Genomic DNA, 20,199 nt, shown 5'->3' with positions numbered 1-20,199 from the left:
CGCCTTCTCCTGTGGACCATTTTTTAGAGGTTATTATTTCAACTTGAAAATTCTTACAAAATATATATGTGGTATGAAAAAAGAATTAAGAAAGCTTTTAAATTAAAAGAAATAAAACGACAGGTTTTTCCTCCAGCCATATAAATAGTTATGGATGGAGATAAAGAGATGGATATTTTTTCATATTTCTTTATTAGGGGTTTTGGAACTCCAGAAATTTTAGAGTCAGACTGTTGAATTATTTAGCACTGATTCATGCTGGCCCAGTGCAGACATGGGTGGGCTGGGAAAGGCATCTAAACTCTTGAAAGGACTGAGCGTTGTAACCCGCTTTTATTACCAATCATATCACGGAATGCATTTCAGAAATATTTTACGAGAAGCCAAAGCCGTGGTGCCCAGTTCACCCACACTTTTCAGAGACTGCATGAAGCCCAGAAGGAGAAAATGCAGTTGACCACCTCATTTCAGGGAGCCTGTCCCCCAGGCCGTTGTTTCAGTGACAAAGTGTCTCAAATCCCTGGGAATATGCAGTCACTAGTGAAAGCCTCAAACCCGTCATTGGAAAGACAGATGAGAAAAAGTTCACAGGAAACGGTACCTTTAGTGGTGGTGTCCTCGCTGTTTTCTCTCTTCCTGCACGTTCTTTAATCCTAACCCTGAAAGATGCCTGCCCTCTATGCAGTTAAGATGGCACGGCCACCTGAAACAGGAATAAGAGAGGGAGGAAACATGTTTATAGTTTCAGAACAGGCAATCCTGGTCTCCCTTTCCCATCCCAACTGCCACACCTCCCTAAATGAATTTGGAGGTGCACCATGTGGTTTCTAAAGCAAGGAAAATTGTTTATGAAGTTCATTCCTCTCCAGAGGACTTTTTTTTCTTTCATTCAGTCCCATGGCTTTGCAACAATGTACCAAATATTTAAGGTACAAATTCTACAGAATGATTACAAAACCAGAAATGGGTTCTATGTAACAAATCGATTCCAAGATCTTTGACAGTGGCCATAGTAACAAACTTAGATAATGCGATTATTACAAATGCTGGACACTGCCTCCAGGAAGCTTCCCATCCTCCAGCACTCTGTAACCCTACTTTATGTAAGTCGCCACCCTTATTGTCCCCAGCACCCTGTAACCCTACTTTATGTAAGTCACCACCTGTGAACCTGTTTGTGTTATTCTCACTCTGGGCTTTCAACACCTCAAGAGCAGTCTTTACCCAGCTCACGGCTGTAGCACTTGCCACAAGCACAATTTTGCACAGAAAATTCAGTAACTATCCATCGAATAAATGGATGTATAACAAAGACTAACTTTCTCAAGTTAGAACCACCACCAACAGAAGTAGTGTCACCTATTGCAAGTGGAGGGCTTCCCTGTCAGTAAATTTGGCAGCCTCTTTTGTCAGGGTTCCCATGCAGGACTTGAACCAGACTCACTCCCCTCATGCACCCGCACACACCCCCACACACCAACATACACCCACACACAATTCTGAAGCAAGATAATTGTGCCTTCAAGGGCTTGCTTCCCACAAGCCCTGCTGAGCCTTAACCAAATGGGACATTGAGCCTCAGGGATCTCATTTATAGGTGAGAATGTTTTTGCAAAAATCAAGTGGTACCTGACAGAGGAAGGAGTAAGCATTTGGCTAAGGTATAGGCATGCTAATCCAAAATGTTCCTGACTAAATTATCCTTCCCTGGAGGACCTCCTGGAATCCCAGAATTGGAGGAAATGTAGAGATTATTTGGTTGAAACCCCAGGTGACTATTCCAGTACGTCAGCAGAGGCTGCCTGGAGAGTGGGCTTGGAAGGATTCGGAGGCTCATCATCAGGCAGCAGGGTTGTCACGGGTGGTTTTCCAGTGCCCGGGGTGGAAGATGTTGGAGGACATTTAAATGCCAGGTGTGTTCCACCTCCAATTCTAATCTGGCTGCTCACCCAATAGAGGAATTACGGGTGGTTTGGACAGTGTAATTTGTCAATGGCTGTTCAAAATTTGCAACCTGTTTTGCCGGCAGATAGCTCCCCTTACATGGAATTAAAACTCCTTCTTTATACTGCCACTCACTGACCCTTTTTTTTTTTTTCTCACCCTATCTGAGAGGTGGTGATCTCACTCTCAGGAAGCCAGACCAATCTTTTTTGAGTAAACTAAGTCAAAAGTCATTAAAAGTGTTGACAAAATTCCCTTCAGTTTCATTTATTAAAAAATAATTGAGTAAGTTCAACATGCTATAATTGAGTAAGTTCAACATGCTATTTTATTGCCACCTATTTCTTCAAATCACATGCATTTATTTATTCTTGTAATTAAAAAAGTGATACATACTTTGTGTAATAAGTGAATCAGTAAAAAGATGTATACAGAAAAGGCTAATCATTTTCCACCTATCTCAGTCCTTTGAGGTAATATTCTAATAGACTCGTATGTATCCTTCCATCCTGTCAACAGTTAAGTTCTGGGAAACCGTCTGAGTCGGGATGTGCACCCTGGAGGCTTATTAGGGCATACTCCTGTCGGGCACAACCTCCGTGGGAGAGTGCAGACAGCAGGAGTGGCCAGAAGAGTGGCAATGCAGTAATGAACTAGGCCTCAGGAGATCCCACAGGGAGTTCTAAAGCCATCTTGCATTCAGAAGGGAGCCAGGCATTTAGACTCCATGTGCACCAGTTGTGGGGCTGCCCCCGCAACTTTGGGGAAAGACGCTCTCTTTAAGGGCAGTGCCAGGAGAGGTCTCAGCCATGAGCTGTCAGTGGTCAACACTCCCGGCAGCTGAGGGAAGGAGGGTCACAGTTGGGTGGTACCCCGCAGCAGCCACACTATGCGCCCTCCCCTTTGCTCATTTATACCTAGTTATGCACATGTCACAGATGCATGGGATATTTTTGTTTATGGTTTTTAACTGAAATAGTCTGCAACTTGCTTTGACTTAATAAATGAACAACATCATTATTTTATGTATAAACACACAAACTTTTATATAAAGATGATTGTATCATACATGCTAGACTTTTCAGGGCAGTCTTGTTTTTTCCTCTGTTCTTTGCCATTTTCCACTTCCTCTCCTTCCCCACACCACCCACATTTTACCCTCAATCTCCATATTGGCAGCATGGAGTGTATCTTTTATACCTTTATTCACATTCAAATAACCACATGTATACATATGTGAATATGGATAGATTCACTTATTTAGCTTTTTGGTCACTGTCATTAAACATCTATGGAGACCCTACTGAGTGCTGAGGCCCATGTCAGGCTCTGGACAAACGAAGAACAGGACACAGCCTCTGCCCTTGAGGGGTACCCTTCTGTGAGTGAGAGAGATGCAGGAACCAGCAGGTCTAACCTAGGAGGGAAGTTCATTTATGGAAGTGTGCACCTAGCACACTTACAGAATTAGAACTAGAGCACGGGGCTCCTGTATTCCAGTCCTGCTCTCTTTTCAATTTAACTAACTGGTTTTGGGTTGTTTCATTTTGTTTTGTTCTTCTTTCTTAACAGGTTTCAGACTGTGGGCTGAGCAATGGCCAAACTGAATTTGAACAAGTCTGTGCCAACCTTCCTGAAGTCATGATTACGCTTGCCTTATGAGAATGAAGCTCATAATGAACCTAATAATACCAGCTCTTGTGATATAATATGCATTACCTCACCAATAGATCCATTTAATTTGATTAACAAGTCATACAGCCCTGAAAATATCATACAGAGGCCTTATCTTAGGGGGGATTTTCAGTTGGTGACAAGGCAGTGGATTATTATGACAGAATTTGAAGCTGGTGTGTCACAAGGTAGGCAAGTGTTCCTGTGGTTACAAGTTCCACAGGCAAAACCATTAGCAGGGATAAATATCAGGTGCATGGTTGTGCTCCCAAATCCTTTTAGTCACATATTAGAGGGAACACGGAGAGAGAGGAAGTGGTCCAATGAGGACTGTGCGCATGAGTAGAGAGCATGGTGACCTGGCTATCCCGCAACTTCAATAAATCGATATGTTCTTTCTGTCCATCCTCTTAACCCACTCATTTACCTGCACTTCCCCTCTTCAGGTTCCTGACATTTCATCCACATCCATTTCCTGGGATCAACTTGTAACATCCTATCTTTGAAAATAGAAAGATTTTCTATGAAGCAAGCCCAGAAAATGTGCATAATTTTTTTCTTTCCTCATCAAATGCTGACCCTTCTTGTTCTGAAGGTGAGTTCAGAAGCCCAAGGGCCTTGGCTTGGACTTTGTATCATGGGTTCCTGCTCCTGAAGCTGCTCAGATCTGGGCATTCCAGAGATTCACACCCAGGGGCCTTATCTTCCCCAAACACAGAGTTTTGCCAAGGCCACGTGTTTTCTCCCCTTTGGCTTAGGTCAGTCATGGGAATAAGAAAGGCACCTACCAGGCCAGGTGAGACCCGGCAAGAGAAATCTGCAGGAGTTTCCAAATTCACAGCAACAATTCATTATGAGACTCAGTTTAAAACTTGAATGGTTTTGGTCTGTGTACTGCAAATTGCTGGAGATGTCCCAGCAACAGCTATGTGATCTTAGGATGCAGATCGTCTCGAGACAGAACTACCCAATATCCAATACCCAATTCTGTCGTACCCAATAGTATGGCCTCTTCATTTCTTTCTCAGCCCTTACAGCAGCCAGGTACTGAACAACGGATCAGATTAGGAATGACCAACAAATTGTGCTCAGTCATGTGAATGAGAAAATGAGGAAATTAACGCAACTATTGATGATCCAACCCATTTTCTACTCCTAAGTTCACAAGTTCTCCTACTAGGAGAGACCTTGAATGAGTGTCACTTGGGGCCCCCACTTTTAGGCACACAAATGAGAATGTTTCTTTGATAGAGTTCTCTAATCCATTGGTATTGGCAAGACTACTGGATATGACAAGACCATGAAGGCTGGGTTAGTTATCTATGGCTGCATAACAAATTGCCCCCAAACATGGTGGCTTAACACATTAAACATATTTCATCTCATGGTTTCTGTGAGTCTAGAATTGAGAAGTAGCTTCTCTGAATAATCCTGGCTCACGGTCTCTTATGAGGTTTCAGTCATGATGTTGACTAAGGCTGCAGTTATCTGAAGGTTTGCTGACCCTGGAGTGTCTGCTTCCAAGATGGCTCATTTGTGTGGTGCTGGTTATTGGCAAGAAGCTTCAGTTTCTCCTCACATGGGCCTCTCCAGGGCTGCTCGAGTGTCCTTACAACATGGTGACTGGCTTCCCCTAGGGTGAGCAACCCCAAACAGAGCACGGTGGAAACCACAATGTCTTTCGTGGTCTAACTTCACCATCACTTCTGCAATAAGTCATTGGTTACACAATATTTATTTATTTATTGTGGAGGAGATGACACCAGGGTGTGAATCCTAGATAGCAAGGAACAATTGGGGTCATCTTGCAGGCGAACTTCCACAGATACCTTTCTGCCTTTATCAATAATGGTAAAGACCTGGAAGAAGACACTTCTGTTTCTTGAATCTCCCTGGAACAAGAAATGGAAGAGCTCGGGATTTGGTTCAAATCTCAGCTCTTACCAGCCACTTACTTTCAGAGAAGATATTTTCTTAATCCCTCTAAGGACTGGTTTCCTGATACATAAAATGGGGATAATATTTCCTTACAGAATTGCCAGGAAGATTTCCTTAGAATCTTAAAAGGCTTAGCTCATTGTGTGGCAGAAGTTAGGAATGCAAAACTTGTCAATTCCCTTTCCCTTTTCCCTCATCCTTTCCTCCAGGGTCACCAGGCAGCAACTGGATGATGTAGTTAAGTGACCCTTACTCGGCTTTGGCCTTCCCTTCTGCCTCTCCTCCCTCCACCTCTGGTGTCTAAACCAAGGAGAGATTCAGTGTTGACAATTTAGGCTTCTTTTTCCCTGAAGAAGATTTTTCTGGAGCTTAATAAAGACAGGATATGTGAGAGACACTGTCTTTTTTTCATATCTTAATTAGCAATTAATTAAGGGGAGATGCTGGTGTCTGAAATATCTGACAGACAGGCCCCATAATTATCTTTTATTATTATTACTAATGGAAAATATGGTCAGGATATCTCAAATTTTCCTGGAATCTCAGGTTTAATTGAATGACCCAGCAGAGAATCAGAATGAACAGGCTGCACTTTCCACTTTGTTTTATTAAAAACATTTTGAAATTTGATTATGCCTTGCACTCGGGAGCTTTGCTGGCCTATTATCTTGGGCTGTGATCCTTAACTAGGCCTAGAGGAAGCAGGGCTGGGTCACCTCAGTGTAGCAGGGTCCCTCCAGGAAAGCACCTAGTCACATTTTGATGGCTGTGCCTGCAGCATTTCATTAACACCTTCTCATCTCCTCAGGGAAGGTCATGCTTCAGAGATCAGAAGAGGACACTGCTATAAGGCCTGAGCTGAAGAAGGGAAGGGAGGTGGTTTTTAATGTTGTTATGGTGATGTCGGCCTCAGTATCCTGGAAGTTCCATCCAAGAGATGCAAGAAGACCCTAATTTTAAGGCACAGGGAAGGGATGGCTCCTCGGGGGCCAGGTGGCCAGTGCTTAGAGGGCTCGTAGGGTGGCATTCTCTGGGGGATCTTGGGAGAAGAAAGCTGGGGCCTGGCCTCCTTTGTGTTCTGAGCTCACACATGGTGGCTTCTCCACAGATGTTGTTTGTCAGTGACTGAACAAACTGTTCTAAGCCTTCAGTTTTCTAGAGCTAACTTTGGACAGTTAAACATATGCTAAACTACCTTGTCACCCCAGAAAGAGCTGCACAGTTTAGCCACAGGGGATCATTTGGAGCAGAATAAGGGTCTAACTCTGTCCATATATGTGTGTTTGTATGGACTGTGTAACATCTCCTAGACTTAATGCTGCCACATCTTCATTATTTCCAAATAGATCACTTGGATGAGTCCTCATGCTCTGCCTCCATGTCAGAATCTGATCTGAATATATGGCAAGTTTTGAATAGAGTCAGTTTGTATCCCTCATTAAGTAGGCAATTTCCATTATTCACAATTCACAATGCAGGCTTCAGATAATTCATCAGCTCTAACAAGGGGTTTGGGATCAGTGGGACAGCTCCTATGCATGGGACTAGAAGGTTCCAGCTTGTCCTCTGAGCTGGGAAGGCATCCTCACTCTGTCTCTTGGTGACTTTGTCCTGCCCATGAGTGGCTGTGAAGGTGAGGGGCTCTTTGCCTGTGATTGGGTTTTCTTACAGTTTCTGGCCTACATTCATGGCACTTTGAGTTGATTCTTTGCTGAGGTCCCTGATCTTCATGCCTGTGTCTCAATATCCCTCTGAGTGAAACTACAATATAATAACCCCAGGTGTAGCAGAGCCAGTGCACAAAAACCAGACTACCAATGAGCTCCCCATCTTAAAAGTCAAACAACACCACCAAGTGTTAACAGTGGTTCTCTCCGGGTGATAGTTTTTCTAATATCCTTTTCCTTTTTCTGCTTTATCTGTATCTTTTAACTTTTTCTTTAGCAATGAGAAAATAAATGTCATTTTGAAAATGTAGAAAGTATGGTTATAACTTTTTATCAAGTCTGATAGCATGGTTTGTAGCTTGGGATCCATGGAGAGTCCATGAACTTAGATGGAAAAAAAAAAATACATTTTTATTTTCACCGACCTCTAACCAAAATTTAGCAATTCCTCTAATTTTGAATGTAGGCAATAAACCACGGTTGGATTAGCAGTAGCTGTAATTTTGTCACTAATAGAAAACATAGATATTTTTATATCTCATTACAGTTGTTGCAGATATGTTGAAATATTGTTTAAACTTATTACTACTTCAAAATCACAGTAGTTATTAGACTTGCCAGCAGACCTTTTTATTTATTGTGTTAATAAAGAAGCACATATATTACTATCCCACAGATTTGGTATTTTTGTATTTTGATAACTGTATTTCAATAAAAATACAGTTTTCTCTGTAATTCTTTATATTTTATTTTACATATTTATACCATTATTCTGAGAAGGGATTGATATGCTTCAGGAGACTGCCAGAGGGATCTGTGGCATAAAGAAGGTTAAGAAACCCTGGCTTAAAAGGGAATGAAGTATCTACTGGGACTAACATCTACTTGCCATCTATTAGGAACTGGTGTCTATTGATTCCTGCCATGGTCCACGCCCAGGGCTTGCTGTGCGTTGTTCTGTTTAATTCTCACTAAAAGACTCTGAGGAAAGTATCATCACTATCCCCATTTTACACTAAGGAAATTGAGATTCAAACAGGTTAAGTAATGTGGTCAAGGACATTTAGCTTCTAAGTAAGTGGCAGAGCTGGGATAAGAGCTCAGGCAACCAGCTCTTTTTCCTCCCCTTAGCTCCACAGATGAGTCAATATTTAATGTAACCCTTCATGCATTTGTGTGTGTCATTTGCTGTAGCCTGAAAGTTCAATGGGGTGTGTGTGACCTTCCCAGCTAGAGGGCAAATACATCAAGAGCAGAGTCCAGGTAGTTTTTTTTGTTTGTTTGTTTGTTTATCTCTCCAAAGTCCCTGAGGCAGTAAAATTCAGGAATTATATTCCAAGCACTAGGTTGATTTCAGCCACTGAAGGCACCCCACCCTCCCTCACTTCATGGTCCCAGCGTCTCCTTAGGAGTCATCATGTGTCCTTGGCCAACATGCTGTTCTTGCTCTGAGGGGTTTTCCTTCCTGGTAGGGCATCCTCCCTGGCATCCACTTTTCCCTTCCCTGCTCCACCTTCCATTCCCATCTCTTTGCCCACAGCCTCCCTGCATCTGAAGCAGGTGGGAAGTTCTGGTGGCCGAAGCCTGACAGAGACAAATGCTTCATTACCAGGAGACCTCGGGTGCATGGTGGTTAAGTGATCACCAAATATGGAATGCTGCATTGGAAAGGCACCCCTTGGAGAGCACTTAACTGGAGCTTAATTGCATTTGCTAGACATCAATCACCAGGGTAATAATTCCCTGTCTTAAGACATGTGCTTTCCTCACTGAAAGAAGACAAATATGAAGCCAAAAAGGGAAAGAAAAAGATTCAGGCCTAAGGAGTCCTGGACCTTTTTATACCTGATACAGAGTTCCACCTTGCCTGGGCATGGACAGAGGGGAATATTTCTTCTCCCCTTTAAATGTCTCTGATATGGCAGGTAATTGGCTAGCCCAAGTGCTTGGCTGACAAAGGAGTGACTCTCAGGGCCAGAAGCTTAGTATATTTTATTCTGATGGCTGCTCTCAGGTCCTCCTCAAAAATAGCTATTTTCTCTCAAAGGACCTGACCCAAAGAGCAGAACTTTACAACTGGCCTAGGAATCCCTGTCTTTCTGGAACAAGTTCAGTTTTAACTTGTGCAATATCATCTCATGGATCTGCAATTAAGGGGGATTGCTAGAGTGATAAAAGATCAACTTCCCAAGCATTTGATGAAGCACTCTTTTCTGGGTTTAGACAAACTATGGGCTGGAACCTTCCTGCTCCCCCGTCAGTCAACATGAGCATGGAGGACACAGGACTTGGGCCTTCTGAGCAGAAGGCAAAGATAAAACCCAAGTCTCACTCCCTTGTCAGGTACCTGGCCAAGTGTACCTGTGGACCAGGCTACTGCTGGGACTCAGGAACTGGGCCTGGAGCAGGTAGCGAGTCTCCCAGATGAAAAGGAAGTGGATTCAACCAAGAGTCAAGTGTAAATCCAATGAGTGCACTATTGTCATTCATTTTTTTGCATGTAACTTTCCAAGGTCAAAATCTGGAGTAGAATATCTAGGAAATCTGAGTCAGGGGCAAAATATGGGATCTTGATCTGTGGTCAACAGCTTTGCAGCCCAGCAAGTTGGATTACAAGGCCAGAACAATGCCAAAGAGGTCTACTGGGCCATGACAAGGGCTAGGATGTGCAAACTCACTCTGATGGGCTGCTGGCCTTGCTGGAAGTGGGAAGGGGAGGCACAGGATTGGAGCAGAGTGGTCACCTGTGGTGTGACTATAGGGCCACTGTCCCTTGGGCTGCAATGACTTGACTAGAGAGTCTTAGGTCCAACAGGACCTTGTTCAAGTCAGGAGAGAGCCTTCTGGAAAAGAAATGTTGAGGACCTTCCCCCTACAGTCCCTTTCCAAATATGGAGGTAGAGGAGTTCAATCCAACCATATCGATTTTAGGTTATCATGAAGTAGGCCTGGGAAAATGAAGGTTTATTTTCTTTAATGGGCATCTGGGTCTTCAAAACTTAAAAGTCTAACATCCTCAATTCTTGGGGTGCTAGTAAGCTTCAAGGTTGTTCACAGAGCTTCATGTTTTATAGAGTACGCTGTTGTCATTTTGGGAGGGTTCATTCTTCTTTGGATGACAATGTCTGGTGTATTGCAGAGAGTTTGGCATCCCCAACCTCCGTCCCACATCCCACCAGCATTTTCTTTTTTTATTAGAGAAGTTGTGGGTTAACAGAAAAATCATGCATAAAATACAGGTTTATTTCCCTTATACAACCCTATTGTTAACACCTTGCTTCAGTGTGGTATATTTGTTACAATTGATGAAAGCACATTTTAATAATTGTACTATTAACCATACTTCATGGTTTACATTAGGGTTCACCATTTGCTACCACCAACATTTGACAGTCAAAGATAACCCTTCCCTCCCTATACCTTTCCAAATATATCCAGGGTAGGTGAGCAGGATGACCTCTGGTTAATCTAGCTTCTCTTTTGGCTTACAGGAAGGTCACTCATCTTCCCAATGTTGGGTTTATACTCAAGAACCTGAGGAACCTGAGATTTCAACATAATCAGAGCTGGCTTGCCCCAAATAGTTGTGGTTTTTCAGGATAAGACCATTCTCAGGGAGTAAAAAGCAACCATGCTTTGAACATTTTTATCCTCTTATTGACAATGCATGATCTCTGAAGACGCAGACAGTGACGTTTACATTCTGGTCTCCCTAGCGGGGGCCTAAGGAGCCTAACAAATGGTGGGTACTCAGGAGAGATCAGTTTTGTTGAGTGTGACAGTATAGCCTTGAGAAAGGCTTGAGGGGTGCTGTGCCCCCAAACAAAATCCCACTTAGCTTTAAACACTGCAGTCATCCATATGCACCCCTCCTGAGGAAAGGGAAAGAGGAGAGGAGGGGAGGGGAGGGGAGGGGAAGAGAGGAAACATTTACTATCTGCCAGAATTAAAATCACTGGAGATAAACGAATAAATAAGAAATGGTTCCAGCTCTGGAGAAAGAAGCTCACAGACCATGGGGAAGACACAATCATGTATATAGAAAGATTTCCACACAGCTTATGTGTGGAGGTTTAATGGAGGTGTGAACCAAGCAGGGCCGAAGCCCGAGCATGGAGTCTGAGAAGGCCCACACAGTGGGGATGGAATGAAGTTGGAAGTGACAAGGCTCAGAAAAGGGAATGAGAATCTCAGGCAGAGAGAGCCTGACGGCTCCTGAATCTTTTCTTGGGGATTCATTTATTCAGGATGGAGTTGAAGCACACATGCTCTCAGCTTTGCATCATTTGGAGTTCTAAAGAAACCTCACAGTTCCTTCTGGGAATGTGCCAGAACCAAGAAGGCCCATCCTTAGGCCCTGCAGATGCTCATGCAGTGTGATTGGGAGTTTCTTCACAAAAACCTCCCAGCTCCTGTTTCTGAAACTCAAATTTCCAACATTATTTCATGCTTTTGCATTACTCTGTGCCCTTCCCAGAGATACTGGCATTTTAAACCAGAGCATTAAATCCCTCACACTGCTGCATGAAGTATTCGCATCACTTATTGTTCTGGGACACCAAGAGAGAAGAATAACATCAGGAAGGTAGAGGGGGTGTGAGCAAGCCACCAAAAGCAGAGAAAAACAAGACCAATTAAAGCTGCCTCACACACTCTGCGCTTTGCCAGCAAGGACAGCAAAGGGGACACCAGCTAGCAAATGGGGTCTGGGATGGAGAGCAGGGAAGGACCTGGCACTGTGTTTGGTTTTTGTTTTTCGCTTTTGTAGTCAGAGACCAGATTATTGCCATGGCAATTCCCTCATCATCAAGTCCCTCTTCCAATCACGCTGACAAATGCCACCCTGATAACAGGCGCGCCACGTGACCTCCCTGCTCTCAGAGGCTGTGGGCCTTCCTCCCTAGGCCGTGGAAGAACCCGCAGGCAGACGTCACCCCTCCCTGCAGCTGAGCGAAGGGACTGTCTTCCCGAGGCATCGCCAACCACCTCTTCGGACAAAATTAATCTGAATGGTAATTTTCTAGAATCATTCTGCTCCAGGGTTTGACTTACATATTTGAATGGCAGTGCTAGACTCCCTGGAGGGTCAGAAATATCAGAACCTGGAGGTGAAAAGGGGAAAGGAAAGGTTTTTGAGTCTGTTTCCTGTCATTGGTCAGGATCGCTGTAACAATTAGACTAAGCAGCACCCAATTTACTCAAGAGATCTGCCGGCCAAGGAAAAAGTCCAGTTTTTAGCCCTGCCTATGAAGCCAGGCAGTCCACATCCCACCTATGGATAACCCTGGCCTACGGTTGGAGGGTTTGGTGTCTTTGGGGAGCAAATAAGTTGTCTCAGCCCCACTCCAAAGGAGCAAAGCCAGATGCTTGTCTTCTGCACCTTTCCTTGTTTATTCGCTTTCTCCCCACTGCAACTCACCCCTGCTGGTATTCACCTCAAATCCACCCACCACTCTCTATCCCCATAGCTACTCACTTCCTTAGGCCCCTATCATCTCTTACCTGTTCACCAACTCTTTCTTCTCCCTTTGCTTTCTCACTCCATTCTCAGCCTCCTTCCAATCCATTTTCCCCACTGCTCCCAGAAGGATTTTTCCAAAGCAATTCTACTCAAGTTAGTTCCTTTCTTAAACCTTTCAAGTCCAAATGTGATAGGCATGCCCAAGGCCCTTCCTGATCTGGCTCCACTTACTTTCCCCACCCTCCCCTGCCTCCTCTCTTTTACTCCTATGACGCTCAATTCTGCATATTCCCAATTCCCACATTTTCTCTTTGAGCCTTTGCATCTGATCTGTCTGCCTAGAAACCTCTGCCTGGTTAATACTTATCCTCCAGAATTTACCTTCTCCAGGAAGGCTTCCTGACACTCCTGGGATGGGTTAGGTATCATCCCCTCCACTCTGTCTCCCCTATAGCCATGCACTCTCATTATAACCTTGTCCTAATTTGTTGCAAATTATCTATTTATAAGTCAATGTATCCTCAACACCCAGCCTAGTGTTTGGCAGGCAGAAGAGACTCAGTAAGTATCAAAACCAGAGCACTAAAGTTCAGTACTCCCCATTGCAGCTCCCTGCCCCTACAACTTGGAGAACTCAATTCACTCTGGAAAGGGAAAATGCCCACATTAAATATGGCTGTATGCTGCTAGAAACTGTGTGCATAGGGAAAACAAACAAGTGATTAAGTAATGGCAGGCAAGTATTTCAGAGTCCTATCCAAATAAAATAACAGAAAAAGTGCCTTTCAGTACTGATTAACCACAGCTGAGAATTAAAGATCATTTGTAACAAATCATTACAGTCAACTGATTAAAAATGAATGAGTTTGTACAGAGAATCATTACTGAATCTGGGGCTAAGAAAAAGACAAAAAAAGTACATTAACATGAGACTCCCAACCTGTGTGTGTGTCGCTGCCAGAGGCTGATTCACTGTTTATACCAAGGGGGCACCAAGTGTGGAGAATGAGTGTGAATTTGAGTTTGAGTTCTACATCAGGCTCTGTGAGAGTGGTAAAGTTTCTCTGAGCTTCTCTATTTGCCACTGAAAAAACAGGGTTCACAAGATCACCCATATTAGATTGAGCCATATGAAATTGCTGATAGATGCCCGCATTTGACCTGTACGAGCGGCAATTTCATATGATACAGCCTAAACAGGAAGATTGTACAAATGTAAGGTGCACTGGATGTACCTATCAGCCCCATAGTAAGTCTGTAACAACTGGTGGCAACAACTGGGTGTTTTGAAGCAAGTCCCGGGAACCATGGATGGAACTCTTTTAAAAAGAGAAGGAAAAGAGGGAGACCAAAAGAAGTAAAAGAATTCTACAGCCCCAACTCAGCGCCCCCCCCCCCCCCCCCCACCGCTTCAGCTCTGCCTCTACACAAGGACACATTGGGCCCAACCATCTGACATTTTATAAGTAAGTGAAAACTTTATTTCACTGTAAATAACTGGTGTGGTCAGAATGGGGGTCTGCACGGGATGCTGCAAGGTGTTGGATGTACTTAGCCCATATCCGACTCCTAGTGCCAGTTCCCATATATGATCTTTCACCTGCCCCTGCTATGGGGAGAATTCCTATTCCAAGTGACTGGCATGAAATGAGTCCTCAATAAATGCTTAGTTGAATAAAGGGGTGAATGAATGAATGAATGAATGAGCTTTTGAACCCTGCTCAGACTTGCCATCCAATAAAGCCCTAATAGAGAATAGAAGTTCTCTATTCCACAACCCCTTAGCCATGGAATTCACATAATCAAAATCTCCTGATTAGATACAAACACTGACACGCAATTTCTTCATAATTACAAAATGCTTCTGATGAGATAGGTTCTTCTTACGAAAACAACTTCTACATGGCATTCAGCCAAATAGCCCTTACTAAGCAATCACAACTTTCTTTCTTTTTCTCTTCCTTCCTTCCTTCCTTTTTTCTTTCTTTCTTTCTTTCTTTCTTTCTTTCTTTCATCTCCTTCCTTCCTTCCTTCCTTCCTTCCTTCTTTCCTTCCTTCCTTCCTCCTTCTATCTATCCATCCACCCACCCATCCATTCATCCATCCACCTACCTACCTACCTACTTACCTACCTATCTAGATATAACTCTTTAAAAACTCCTTTTTACCAACTGCATTCCTTACTCAGAATTAACTTACTCCACCAAATTCTCTACAATGCTTTTGCCCTTATGCAGGGGGAAAAAAAAATTGGGGCTCTCAGTGTTCCAAAAAAAAAAAAAAAGAAAAGAAAAAATCCTCTTCAGCCTTGCTAACTCATTTTCCTTAAGAACTAATGGAGTCCTAGTTTGACACCTGCCCCATTTGAGCATGTGGCTTCTGTCTGGAACTGGGAGGAAATGATCAGAGGTGGCTTTATGGATGTGCAAACTGTGCAATCACACAGGGCTTGTGCTCAGAGGGCCTTGTGCTTGGTTTAATGCTCTGCTGCTGATGTCTTGAAATTCTTAATGATTTTTTAGCAAGGGACCCCTCAATTTCATTTTGCACTGGGCCCAGCAAACAATGTAGCTGGTCTTGGCAGATATGGAGAAGAAAAGGAAACAGTGAGAAAAACTGGGAGGCAGAAAGGGTGATAGCATAATCCAGGTTTGAGGGGCTCTAGGGAAGAATCGTAAAGGAGTCCCATAATTGGCCAGTGGGACCATTTAGGGAAGCTGGAGAGCAGAGAATGCAGACACAAAGGAAGTTTTTTAGTTGGAGAAACAGGTACCAGGAAAGGGAGATTTGGGCTCTCAGGGCTGCAGAAAAGAGCAGTTTTAACCTGAAGGCCAGAAGTGAGTCATCCAACAAAACAAGGAGATAGTGTCTCCTAAAGCCAATAGGCAGCCAGGGAATAAAACTATCAACTGGAAAATCTGACCATTGTGCTAATGTGACACAGGTTGCATTATGTCATTTGTTCATTTATTCATTCCCTTAACAAACATTTACTGAGTACCTAATGTATATGTCCTGTGTTAGTTCCTGGGAAATGTCAAAGATGACAATGACTCAATCTCTGCTCTGGGGAACTCATACTTGATATAAGAAGAGAAAGACACATGAATGGTAATATAATGTGGTCAATGTTATAACAAAGTTGGTGTGACCTATTGTGAAGTGGGGCAATGGGAATGGGCAGGAAGGGGAAGGTTCTATGAAAGGGATGATACTAAGACTAGATCTTGACCAGTAGAAGTTAACTAAGCAAAGAAACTAAGAAGAGCATTTAGACAGAGGGAATAGTGTGAGTAAAATACATGGGAATGAGAAACATCATAGGGCATCTGATACTAATGAAAAGTCCAATGCAGTCAAAGCAGAGGGGCTGCTAAGGAGTAAACAGCAGGACAGAGTGATGAAAAGAAAGCAGGATCCTAGTTGTAAAGAGCTTTGCATGCCATACAGTGGAGCCTGCATTTTACTTTGAGTTAATGGAGGAGACCTTGAAGTTTCTTAAGCAGAGAAGAGGCAAGATCAGATTTTGGGTGGTGGTGGTGGTAGTAGCGGTGGGGGTGCTGGTGGTGGTGATATCTTTTGTTGCAATGGAGAGATGTAGTTGAATGAAGAATGACAGAAACAGAGAGGAAATTAGGAAATATCTAAACAGTATAATTCAGCCAAGAGATGGTAAAAGCCCAAACTCAGATAATTGCAGAGGGAATGAAGAGTGATGAAGAGATTAGAGATTTATTTTAAAGATAAAATAGAGTACTTGACTCATTAGATGAAACAAAGGGAAGGAGCAATTAAGCATTCCCAGAATTCTGATTCAAGCATTGAGTTGATCAAGAATAAAGGATAGGGAAGATAAGAAAAGCAGTAGAAATTTGAATGTGTTAAGTTCAAGGGACCCATTAAATATTTCCATTAATAGTCTATACTAGAGATTTGGAAGTCATAAGAACATAGGCACTAATTGAAGCTAAGGGCGTCAACAGGATTATCCATGGAATGTATGGAAAGTGAGAACCTCTGGAGATCTTCAACATTTAGGAAGCAGGTAGAGGAATATGATCCAGTGAAAGAGGCTAGGAAGAAGGCAGAAGGAGAACAATTTGGTAGATTGTACTATTGTTCTCTATTATTTGCAGCCTTTCCTGTTACGTGGTCATCTTATCCCTGCTCATTGCAAGTGGGAGGAGTATACTTCTTTGATCCCTTGAGGTGGGACTTGGGCATGTGACTTGTTTTGGCCAATGGAATGTGAACAAAAGTGATGCATACTACATCTAAGCAGAAGCTTGTAGAGTCATTGTATGGTTCTGCCTTAGTCTTTTCCCTCTGCCATGAGAGCATCTGCTCTCCATCCTGGATCCCCAGATGGAGAAGATATGTGGAGCAGAGCTGTATACAGCCCTCAGCTGATGTCTAATGTGAGTATAAAGGAAAACATTGTTGCAAACCACTGAGATTTGGGGATTATTACTTTAGCATAACATAGAAAAAGCTGACTGTTACAACCAGAAAAGAATAGTGTCTCAGAAGCAAAGGAAACATTTTTAAGAAAAACAATTGGTCAATAGAGGTTATTGGTGATCTTATCAAGAACGGCTTTATTGGCCAGATGGAAGCTGAAACCAGATTGCTATAGATTGAGGCACAAATGGGAGGTGAGGAGGTGGAGATTATAAGTGTAGATTATTTATTTAATGATGTTGACTGTGAAGAGAAGGAAAAAGAGAGAGAGAGAGAGAAACATAGGTCAAGGTGGAAACAGTAGGAGGAAAGTTTTATTCAAGATAGGGGAGAGTTGAAACTGTTTGTAGACTGAGGGAGAAGATTTTATGGAAATGGAGAGACTGATGATATAAGTACTGAGGATATATACTTGAAAATATTTGTATCTTGTGATTCTCTTGTAATATTAAAAATAATACTATGATAGCAAACACTTACATCATGCTCACTAAGTGCCAGGTACTCCTTTAATTGCCTGCATGTATTAACTTATTTAATCCTCAAAAGAATTCTATGAGGTAGGTTCTGTCATTATCATTTCCATTTTATAGATGAAGAAACCAAGGCATAGAGAGTGTGATAACTTGCCCAAGTTCACGCTCCTAAAAAAGTCACAGAGCTGGGATTCAAACCTAGGCAGTTTAGTTCCAGGGGTAGGTCCTTTACCACTGTGCCATAGGTCCTCTCACAGAAGTTCAGAAAGATTTTGAGCTTATAAACATTGCCTGAAAACTTGATGTACTAGAGGTAGGTCATATGCATCATGAAAGAAGGATGTGACAGAGAAGCATAACAGGAGTGCCTGAGGAGGAGAAAGTTCTGGTTTCTCAGGGAGTGGAATTGGACACTCATGAGCACTATCTAAAGGAAGCTTCCATTCAGAGTACCAGGCTGGCTTGTTACAGTTCCCCTCAGCCTCTGCCAGCCTGACTGGGACTGGGAGTTGAGAAAAGATGAAAAGGAGGTGAAGGAGAGGGGAAGAATTAGAGAGAGAAAATGGAGGGCATAAGATTCAAAGGAGAAGGGAAGGGGAGGAAGCCAAGCTCACTTTTGTGGTATGCTTGTTACATGCCAAGCATTGTACTAAGGCTGAGGATTCAGACAGAAAGATCCAGCCCTTTCTTAGAGGTGCTCCCAAGAATAATGGAAAGTTGGGCATAAGGAACTTTGACACTGGGGTGAGGTTATGTGTGGTATGTGCAAAAGGCTAAGGGAAAGTGGACCACAGAGGGACAGAATCTGCCAACTTAGATTACATTGAGCCAGCAGCAGAATTGCCAGCATCTCTTTTCATTGTCTTTTTTGTGAAGATCAGGGCATGGCTAACAGAGTATGGAACTTCCCTCCAACCTGGACTAAAGTCAGAGGGGCCATGAGGGTGGAGTTCCTTTCTAGAGTTCAAAGTTGGAAAAATCTAAAATGATACTATACATCTAAGCACTCAAGCCCAGCGAGCCTTTTAGGAGGTACTTCAAACTGTGAGTGGCCTTTCATCACTATTGAGCCTTGGAGTCTGTGGAGTCTATGGAATGTGTTTTGTGGGTTTGTCAGGTTGCCCTGTATCACTAGAGTGTGTGAAGGATGCTCTGAACTGGAGGAGATACCTCAAACTATGAAAATTTCCCTCCATCTTGTACGAAAAGATATGTGGGCACAGGGATGGCAAGTGAAGTGAATTTCCCAAGATTGTACAGTGTTTTGAGTAGAGCCAGGGTTGTGAAAGCAAGCAAGTGGGCAGTAGCTCACTTCAAGTAGGCCAGAGGGTATTTTGTTCCCAGATAAGGCTTGTTGCTGAGCTGGGGTGAAATGAACAATTGGACCTGCTCTGCAAAGGGCTTGCCACTCTCTCCCTTCCCTCCTTTGCACTTTGTCTTCTTAGCTCATACTTTGACTCTCTATTTGAGAGCTACTACTATTCAAACAGAGGCACCATAAACATTAATTGTCACATTATGGCAGGGGTGTTCCCTGTTTCCCAGCAGGCTTCCCTGCCTCCTGCAAACCTGCTTAGGAGAGTCCTGGCCCAGGAGCACTAGATACAGACCATTCGAGCATCTCTGATGCCAGCATCTCCTGCTCCTGTCCTTTCCCCATCAAAGTGACACTTCCAACCCAAGTCCCATTTAAGTCATTTGTCCCTGGAATTAATTTTGTGTGGGGCTGTGGTCACCCTCCTTGGGAGAGTCCACAACTCTGTCTACATCTTCCCCACAACCTTGAGCATAGGCTTTACTTCCCCTAAATTAACTACCAGTCCACTCTGCTGATCCCTGTGGGCTTTGAGGAGAAAAAGATGAAGTAGGAGTCAGTGGTAAGAAAAGATCTTCAGAAAAAGTGAAATTCAAGTTGATACTTGAAGGGTGAGTGGTATGCATTTTGACATATAGTCAAAGTAGGGAAGAGTGCTCTAGGCAGAAGAAACAGCATGTGCAAACACACCAACACGTGACAGTGCATGGTAAATTCAAGAAGAGGTTCAGCAAGGTTCAAGCACAGGTGCCTGGAACATGGTAGCTGGAAGTGAGACTGTTGAAGCCATGTTGTAAAGAGAGCGGGTGGATGCCATGTGTTCTGGGTTGCTAATGCTGCCATTTTGCAAAATACCTGAAATGGATTGGATTTTATAAAGGGGGTTTATTTGGTTACAAAGTTACAGTTTTACGGCCATGAAAATGTCTAAACAAAGGCATCAACAGTAGGGTACCTTCAATGAAGGACACTGATGGCATCTGGAAAACCTCTGTTAGCTGGGAAGGCATGTGGCTGGCACGGCACGGGGCTGGAGTCTGCTTGCTCCCAGGTTGCGTTTCAAAATGGTGTTCTCCGAAGTGTTGCTCTTGGGGCATTTTGTCCTCTCTTAGCTTTTCTGGATCAAACTCTGGGCTAGCATAAATCTGCTTTCGGTGGCTGTCTTCAAAATGTCTCTGTAAGCTGTAGCAGCATCTGGGCCTGTGTGGCTATTTTTAAAGTACTCCAGTGATCCAATTAAGACCCACCCTAAATGGGTGGGGC

At 43.3% G+C, this 20,199-nt stretch overlaps 1 protein-coding gene across 2 annotated transcripts in view; it reads right to left on the bottom strand.

Moving 5' to 3' along the window:
• Positions 1-20,199, bottom strand: part of TNR (tenascin R) — a 428,568-nt gene that overhangs the window by 200,144 nt on the left and 208,225 nt on the right. The window contains exons 2-3 of one of the 2 annotated variants that reach the window (XM_037825290.1): positions 12,276-12,325; positions 602-703 (exon numbers count right to left, since the gene is read on the bottom strand). The gene's annotated coding sequence lies outside the window, so the exon portion shown is untranslated. The remainder of the gene's footprint in view (positions 1-601; positions 704-12,275; positions 12,326-20,199) is intronic. The other variant, XM_037825289.1, reaches the window with a different exon arrangement.

This window comes from Choloepus didactylus, chromosome 2 (assembly GCF_015220235.1).
Source record: "Choloepus didactylus isolate mChoDid1 chromosome 2, mChoDid1.pri, whole genome shotgun sequence".
In the NCBI taxonomy this organism is placed as follows: domain Eukaryota; kingdom Metazoa; phylum Chordata; class Mammalia; order Pilosa; family Megalonychidae; genus Choloepus; species Choloepus didactylus.
Note: the sequence above shows the minus strand (reverse complement) of the source record. Positions and strands in the feature narration are given on the sequence as shown.